This window comes from Myotis brandtii, unplaced genomic scaffold (genome assembly GCF_000412655.1).
Source record: "Myotis brandtii unplaced genomic scaffold, ASM41265v1 scaffold39, whole genome shotgun sequence".
Lineage (NCBI taxonomy): Eukaryota > Metazoa > Chordata > Mammalia > Chiroptera > Vespertilionidae > Myotis > Myotis brandtii.
Window position 1 is genome coordinate 4,967,898 of NW_005364953.1, and position 7,526 is coordinate 4,975,423.

General features: G+C 37.4%; 1 non-coding gene across 1 annotated transcript; it reads left to right on the forward strand.

Moving 5' to 3' along the window:
* Positions 1–3,778: 3,778 nt before the first annotated feature.
* LOC102250744 lies at positions 3,779–4,263 on the forward strand. Its single transcript, XR_001363389.1, has one exon. It is a non-coding gene; the product is annotated as a type III endosome membrane protein TEMP (transcript).
* Positions 4,264–7,526: the final 3,263 nt, after the last annotated feature.

Consider the following 7,526-nt stretch of genomic DNA (forward strand, 5'->3'; position numbering starts at 1 on the left):
CCAGCAGGTGGTCATCCCCCAAGGGGTCCCAGACTGCGAGAGGGCACAGGCCGGGCTGAGGGCCCCCCCCCCCTGCACAAATTTTTGTGCACCGGGCCTCTAGTAAATTTATAATCTCTAAACATTCTTCCTAGATTATCATATTCAATTCCAAAATTTAAAATAGGCTATACGCCAATGATTTTCCAGATTTTTGTCTCAAGCTCTAACATTGCTCCTAAGATCCCAGTTTATATGTACAACTGTCTTTTTTTTTTTTTTCTGACAACTCTATTTGGATCTTAAATGCAACATGTCCACCATCTACCTAGTTACTCAGGCTAAATAACTTAAGAAACATCCTTGGTTCCTCTACATTTCTAATCGTCATTCCTTCTAGTTCATCATAAAATGCTGTTGGCTCTTCTTCAGAATATATCTTAAATTCACCTACTGTATTTTTCCGTGTATAAGATGCCCCCATGTATAAGATGGCCCCCACTTTTCCAACCCAAAATTTAAAAATCAATATTTTAAAGATTTTGCTAGTTTTCCCCTTAAGGCCTTCTTCTTTTTTGGCATCTTAAGGAGTTGTTCTTCCTGTTTTCTCCACTGTCTGATCATACACTCAGTGGGAAGAGGTTCAAATTGTCTCTTTGCAGCTCTGTTTCCATGCTCTTTTGCATAACTGATGACATTCAGTTTGAATTTTGCAGAGTAAGACAACCACTGGCATTTATCTTTTTTTTTTTTTTTTTAACATTTTTATTGGCTGGGCTCAGAACGCTCCAGTCCCTGTTGCATCTGTGCACTCTCCACCTCCAATTACGGCATCAGCTGACATCAGTAAAAATAAGGCTCATGATTGGAGGAAGCCTGTTTGACAAGGCATGGGCAGCTAGCCACCACGCAGCTCCCTCCAAGGCTGACTTCCATGTATAAGATGCCCCTCAATTTTCAGTCTAATGATTTAAAAAAAAATAGCCACTGTCATATTTAAACTCTATCATTGCAATAGCCTCCTATATATCTCCCTGCTCCCACTGTTGCCCTTCTACAGTACATTTTCTACCCAACAGCCAGAATGATTTTTTTTAAGTAAAATAGATTCTTTCACTACTATGATTAAAAATCTTCCAATGTCAGCCCATTATGCCAAGAATAAACTCCAAACTCTCAACTATGGCCAGCAATAACCTTGTTTGACCAACCCATACTCTCCTTATTTTATTCTTTGAATATGCAAATATTATTTCCAACTCTGGACCTAGTATGCACTTGGTATTATCTCTACCTGTAGCATCTAGATTTTTGCAAGCATAGTTCCTGGTCTGTAAGATTGCAAGTAAGTGACTCATAATCAGAGAGTCCTTTCCTGGCCACCTAATTTAAGTAGTCTCCTAGTCACTCTTAATCATATTCCCATTATTTATAGCATGTATTACTAACTTATTTTTTTATTTCTTCATTGTTTTACTTGTTTTAATTTCTGCTCCAAAATGAGAACATAAGTTTCATGAAAGCAAAGATCTTATTTGCCTCATTCACTACTTCAATCTCTAGAACCTAGAACAGTGCCTTGCAAAATGTAGACACCTAATCATTGAGTGAAATATGATAACATGTGCCCTCTTTTACCTCCTAATTTAATATTATGCCCTTCAGATCATTCACTATCTCACTAACACCTTACTTCATAGTATTTATCATTGGCTGAAAATATCACAATTATTTCTTTTTTAAAAATTTGTCTATCTCCCACAACTAAAATGTATAGACCATGAAAACATGGTTTTGTTTATCTTTGAAAATTCAGTACCTATACTTAGATCAGTGACTGACATATGGTAAGAATGCAGAAAATAGCTCGTGGTTAAATAAATGAATTTTGCTAGAAAAGTTGCAGAAACAAATGGTGTCCGTTTTGGTTCACACTCTCCAAAAGCTGTATCCTTGCAATTAAGCCCTGGTAAGGTGTTTGGATAGTATAGCAATAATAACAGTGATAATTATGGAGAGCATAATTATAGCAAACACTGTTATAAGTGTTTTACGTAAATTAACTCAATGTCACAATAAACTTATTGGGGAGGTATTACCAATCAACTCCATTCTAAAGTTTAGGAAAGTTAGGCAAACAAAAAAGGATAAACCTGGCTCATGTGGCTCAGTTGGTTATCTTCCCAGGCACCAAGAAGTCACTGGTTCAATGCCCAGACAGGGCACTTGTCCGGGATGCAGGCTCAATCCCCAGTAGGGGACGTGAAGGAGGCAGCAGGTCGATGTTTCTCTCATTGATGTTTCTCTCTCACCAATGTTCCTCTCTAAAAACCAATAAAATATATTTTTTTAAAAAGATAGGATAAAATGTTCAAGTTGGTTTTGCTTTTGTTATTATTATTGGAGTTGTTACAATTAAGCTCTCTCCCTCATCTTATAGTCCAGAATTTGAACCTAGACTATTTTGAGAGCTCACCATCTTAAGTGACATACTGCAATGTTTTTAAGATGGGAATTTGAAGAGGTAACTATTCTTTTTTAAAAGTAATTATTTTTAATGTTTTAATTATAGTTTACTTTCAGTATTATTATGTATTGGTTTCAGGTGTACAGCATAGTGATTAGACAATGGTACTTCACAAAGTATCCACTCAGCACCATACATAATTACCACACTATTATTGACTATATTCCCTATGCTGTACTTTATATCCTCATGAATATTCTGTAACTACTAATTTGTAATTTAAAAAAAATTATTGTTGAGACATATGTCTCCTTTTTCTCCCATTGACCTCTCCCGGCCCACTCCCATCCCCAGCACAAGCCCTCATCCCCCTACTGTCTGTGTCTATTGGTTATGCTTATATGCATACATGCAAGTTCTTTGGTTGAACTCTTACCCTCCCCTCCTGCCCTCCCTATGAAGTTTAACAGTCTGTTCCATGCTTCTATGTCTCTGGATCTATTTTAATCCCTTTGCCTCTTTCACTGAGTCCCCCAATCCCCCTCCCCTTTGGCAATTACCAGTCAAGTTTTTGTGTCTATGAGTCTGTTTCAGTTTTGTTTGTTCATTTTGTTCTTTAGATTCTACATACAAGTAAATTAATATGGTATTTGTCTTTCTTTGACTGACTTATTTCACTGAGCATAACACCCTCTAAGTCCACAGGTAAGCTTTTGATAAAGGTTTTTGAACAATGCATAGATTCATTCCTATGAGCTGCTAGCTCCAGATCCTTGAGGGAGGAAGATGGTCTTCATCATCTCTAGGTCACCTTTAGACTTAAGGGCTCCAGAAAAATATTTTTTTCTGAATATATTTATTTCATCCTAGACCCTTAGGATGCACTTGATTCTGACCATCAGTGAAAAGAAATTTGAGATACTACCAGTGAAAACTGATTCATTGTTTCCCCATATTCTGAGAAATTGTCAATGTGTTCTCTATCATTTATCTCATAAAAAGGGGGCCCCTTTATCCTAGCACCACCAATTTCAACTTCATTTCTGGGTGACTTTAGAGGAAATTCTTTCTAGAGGCAAGCAATCTCTATATCATTAGTACAAAGCAATCCTTAGTATAATGGGCTTTAATTGCCTTTAATTATTTTATATCTGAAATACCATACATTACAGAACATTTAGAACCATAATAATAAAATATCTTATTATAGTGGTTTGCTGAAGTACTACACTCAGCTTTAATTTCTAAGAATCACTCTGAGGCCTAACAGTGCCTGTAATCATTTTAATCTTTTGGTAGAAGTTGAAGGTGTGGCTTCCTCCACAGACTGTGCACAGTTCCTACAGGATCTGGGCCCCAGGGCTGCCTATCACCTAGGATCTGCTTGGAGCCAGGGCTCTTCTGGCCAAGCCAAGGCTCACAGTGTCTTCCAGCTACTCCATGAGTGACACAAACCAAACCATTGTGGGACCCTCGGAGCTCCCCACGGTACCAGCCATGACCCCTGGGCCAGGCTCTGGGGCCCGGGCATGGCCTGTGCTGGTGGGGGTTGTGCTGGGAGCTGTGGTCCTCTCTCTCCTCATTGCACTTGCTGCCAAATGCCACCTCTGCTGCAAATACCGCCTCAGCTATCAGCATCGCCCACTGCCCGGGACAAGGAAGGGGATCTGTCCGGAGGCCGGTGAAGATGAGGATGATGATGGTTTCATTGAGGACAATTACATTCAGCCTGGGGCCAGCGAGCTGGGGACAGAAGGTAGCAGGCACCATTTCTCCCTCTGAGCCACGACCTTTGCACACCCTTTGCCTGACAGCTTAAGAATTGTAAATACTACAATGAACTCAGGGATGGAGGTGGCTAGGATTTAAGGGCTGACCAGGGATTGAGCAATTTTCCCACCCCTGACACTAGCCACCAAAGTGACAGTGCCCCTCTCTTGCTCAATAACTCTCAATGGCTCCCTGCTATTCTCAGGATAAAGCCTACCAAGGACCTGACTATGGAAATGAGGCCTCTGTCAGCCTCTTGGTTTGCATTCTCCCTACTTAACTAGTTATTATCATATACCAGTTGGTAACATTTTAGCAGATGAAAACCAGTGTGCCAAGTTTCTTATTGATTTTTTTTCCTATCAATACAGTGGGTAATCTAAATAGTTATAATATATTCTGTTTTTCACAGGTATTAATAAATCTATTTTTATTTCAAATTAAAAAAAGAAGTTGAAGGTGCAATGAGGCACTGAATAGAAAACCAAATATATAAACTTTTCTAATTAATTCCTATTAAGGTCTGGGGTTTTATCTCTATTTTCATCTGCTTGAGTTATAAAATTTAAATAGTCAATTAATTAAACAGTCACATGGTAAACTACCTTTAAATTTAATATTTTTATATTTCAACATTAAAATAATTATATTTCTATCCTAAGGTATCCCAGAAGCTAGTGAAAGCAAAAAAATAACAGCTCCATTACTATTAATCCTCAGGTGTAGGTGGACTATTGATTTGAATGCTACAGATTTTAGACAGATTTTAGAGGAAGATTGATTTTTTTTTAATCCAAGGCTAGAATCTATCTCCCTAAAGCCTATTAGCCTATGTCTCAGCAAAATGCTCATTAAGCAATGAAGATTGCCAAGTACAGTGAAGGTGGTGAAAGAAGAATGCCAGATATACTAGTTAGGTGGGAGGGATAGGTTTTAGTCACATTCCAATATTTCCAACAATTTGACTGTATTGAATGCCATAATGTTTTATTTGTTTGTGCAGACCCATACAGTACATACAATAACCTCATTGAAAGGGGAAGCAGCAGTCCATGTAGATAAACAAACTGGCTTCAGCAGATGGGAAATTCAGAATAAGAACTTCCTTTGGAGCTTGGTTCCTCAGTGTGTTACAGTTGGTTATAATCTTTCAGAAAGCTGCTCTTGGGCTGTCACCTCCCTGATGGCTAAAATATCCCTTGAAGGAAGTAGTATCTACATCAATCCAAGTTTGATCCAGCACCACAGGAAAGCTGCTATAGTCTGATGTCTCTTTTAAAAACATCATAAACAGTAAAGCTTTGATACTGAACCTAAAAACCTCATTTCAGGCAACTAATGTCTTTAAATAGCAGGGGGCTGAAAAAGAGGCTATGAATAAAACGTGAACTCAATTTTGCAACACTACCTCGAAAGTGTTAGACTCTTGATTTCATTTTATTTCTCTCTCAGTGTGGTGTTTCTAAGGACCCTGAGCCTCTGTCTTGAGCCAATTTATCACTAGGCCACACTTTTGTTACACCATACCTTTGGTCCATCCAATCCGTGTGATTCATCTCTTTAAGGTCAGTGCAATATCAGTTCAATAATGAGCTAATGCACTTTACAGATAATAGCAAGGATACAACATTCAGACACTTGAGATTGCCAGTGCCCTACATTCTCTCTGACACACCCCCAAAGCTAACTCGATCTTCACTGTATTTACCTAAAAAACAATTGAAGATTTACTATTTTGTCCCTTTCTATTTTGTTATTAGAGCTAAAGTACACTAATCATGTGGCACTTAGCAAGTAAAGCTGACCTTAAAGCTCTCAGATAATGACTTGAGGATCCTCAGTTTGGGTAAGCTCATAGAAATGAACATGAGGAGATGGAAAGTAGTGATTATATTGGGAGTACCTATTATCCATCGATCACTCTATTTTCCCATTTAATGAACACAAAATGGTTATCATTTGGCTGTTATAACCCTTCTTGTTTTAAAGAAGAGGAAACATGCTCAGAAATAGAATCATTGTCCCAAATCACATAGCTAAGAAATATACCAGCCAAAATTTGAGCAAAAATCTGACTGAAAACATATAATGCTTTCCCCTTTACCACCTAGCTTGTCTTACCACATGCCTCAAACTAGCTTCTCTAATACCTCTAGCAATCACTAACCACTAACAGATCAAAATCCCCCCCAAAAACAAATTTATATCAGATGTGAAAAATAGCTTTTAACCTTGTATCTCTGGTGACCATCTGTCCAGATAGAAATAATTTTGAATTTTGAACAGTAGTACTATTATAATTGTCACAAAATTGTAATAGTTCAACAAACTATTTACCTCCCAGATCGTATCTTAACCTAGTAATATCATAGAAAGCTAAGATCATGGCTGCTGAGTTTTCTTAATTCAGAAAGTAATATGTCCTCCTATACTCCTTATTCCACCTTAAAAACAAACAAACAACAAAATCATAGGACTTATTTATAAAAGTGGGAAAAACAGTGTGTTTCAAGAAACATCTTGTTAGGATTAAAATTTTATTCTTTATGATGCTTGTTTTTTAAAATAAATCCCACATTTTTGTTGTAGTTGTATTAACTAGGGCATAGCTAATGAGAAAATATCAGTAAGTAGTATTTGAGGTAGTTATATTTTTTATTCTGTTAGAACTATTGTGATAGAATTTAATTTGGGATAATACTGAGTCAGTATCCATTAGAACATTTGTTAATTTGTTAAATAAGGCTACCTGTTCTAAACTCGCTTTTAAATTTTGATTTTGAAGTCACAAATCCTTAGCACACAGTAGCCCCCATGAGAAACTATTTCTCTTGCCAGTAAGGATATTCATCCAACTTGTCTCTTAGGGATTTTTGCTTTTTGAGTGGTGTAATGTTCCACATTTGACAATGAGGCCTATGATTTTGTGAGTGGGGAGTAACTTTACTGGAGAATTCTTGTTTAAATGCAATATTCCTGGGATAATTAATACATGAACCCATTCGTTATATGAATACACTTTACACATTTTATAGGATTAATTTCTAATCGATTAATTCCTAGATCTTATGCCTTAATGTAGGTGGGAAAAGAAGAGGAAGGTTCACAGGATTATAAGATTTTGGTGGGAGATTACAACAGGGGAAGATTTTCAATCTGGGGAAAGTGCTTAATTGAGAAGTTCAGGATTGAGGATAGGGATGGGTGAGAAGACGAATACTGAAAAATAAGGTTGGATGTCAAAAATAGCCTATCTACGTGCCAATTGTCAAAGTATGACCTTGGGGATAGTCATCACAAGATCCAACTG